Below are 1301 nucleotides of genomic sequence, written 5' to 3'. Positions count from 1 at the left end.
TCAACAAACAAGTCTATCTAGTATACCACCCACTACACCTCTAGCTACTATTTCACACACATCACGACCACAATGCCCGATGAAGAAGAGAGAGGCCTCTCTCGACTTCTACAAAAGCCTTGGCGATAGCCCCAAATCTTGCATCGTTCTAGCGGACCCCGGTGGGATTTCGAATCCCTCCAAATATTTTTAATTTGTTACCATTTTTCATGGATTAGACCATGAAAAACCTTATCGGCACATCGTAGGGATTGAACAAGTCCTAACAACATTCCACCATCCTACGGTTGGTGCGGAACAAATTAAATTAAGGGTATTCCCTTTCACCTTAGCCCGATAAAGGCGGCATCTTGGTTAAGCGCAAAGCGCCTAATTACGTGGACTCATGGGCTAAACTTGTTCATTTGTTTATGGAACATTTTTTACCCACCCCTAAAGGCGGATGAGATGCTTTCCAAGATTCATTTCTTTTCGACAAAATCCTCATGAATCATTTTGAGGCTTGGAATCGTTTCACCGATCTCCTTATAGAGTGTCCACATCATAACTTAGCGAAAGACACGTTAGTTCGTGCCTTTTTCAAAGGACTTCTACACCACCATAAAGAAGTCCTAGACATAATGAATGGGGGTAGTTTCTTAAGCAAAGGAGCCTTGGAGGCTTATAAATTTTTAGAGGACCAAACTAAGCGAAATAACAACTGGGGGGGTAGTGACGATATCCACCGCTCCGCTAGTTCTTCTAATACAGTTAAGGCCGCCGGTATGTTTGAAATTAAACACGATCCTGAGCTAAAAACTCTAATCGAATCACTCACTAAAAAGGTATAGGCCATTTCTGTACAACAAAAGCCAATCCCCGTCATGAATGTAAATTCAAATCCATGTAGTTTATTTGGAGCCCCGAGCATCCCGACTCCCATCGTCCTATAGCCTATGAACAGGCTTGTTCCATTAATAGTGAACCTAAGCCCTTGGAGACAAAATCCAAACTTCGGTTGGAGAAATAACCAAAATGTCACACCTCAAGGGTACAATAACCAATATGTTAGGCCTACGCGGCTTTAACCAAGCCCCACTCACGACAAGGGCGTGGTCGGGGAAATTTTAATAATTATAACAACCAAGTGCAACCTCGACAAGGTCAAGCACAAGGTCAAAGTAGTTATAATAATTATAATGCTAGTAGAGGTATCGTTCCGGTAAATAATAACTACCCAAATCCACCTATAAATAATTCACTTGAAATAGTTCCAGTCACACCACCCGTGACTACTATACCCACACAACCGGATCGTCTTG

General features: G+C 42.3%; 1 pseudogene; it reads right to left on the bottom strand.

Annotated features, from left to right (window-relative positions):
• Positions 1–457: 457 nt before the first annotated feature.
• LOC147488830 (small nucleolar RNA R71) lies at positions 458–550 on the bottom strand (annotated as a pseudogene).
• Positions 551–1301: the final 751 nt, after the last annotated feature.

The sequence above is a fragment of the Coptis chinensis genome, chromosome 7, assembly GCF_015680905.1.
Source record: "Coptis chinensis isolate HL-2020 chromosome 7, ASM1568090v1, whole genome shotgun sequence".
Taxonomy (NCBI): domain Eukaryota; kingdom Viridiplantae; phylum Streptophyta; class Magnoliopsida; order Ranunculales; family Ranunculaceae; genus Coptis; species Coptis chinensis.
The sequence above is the reverse complement of the archived record's forward strand: the minus strand, read 5'-3'. Positions and strand labels throughout refer to the sequence as shown.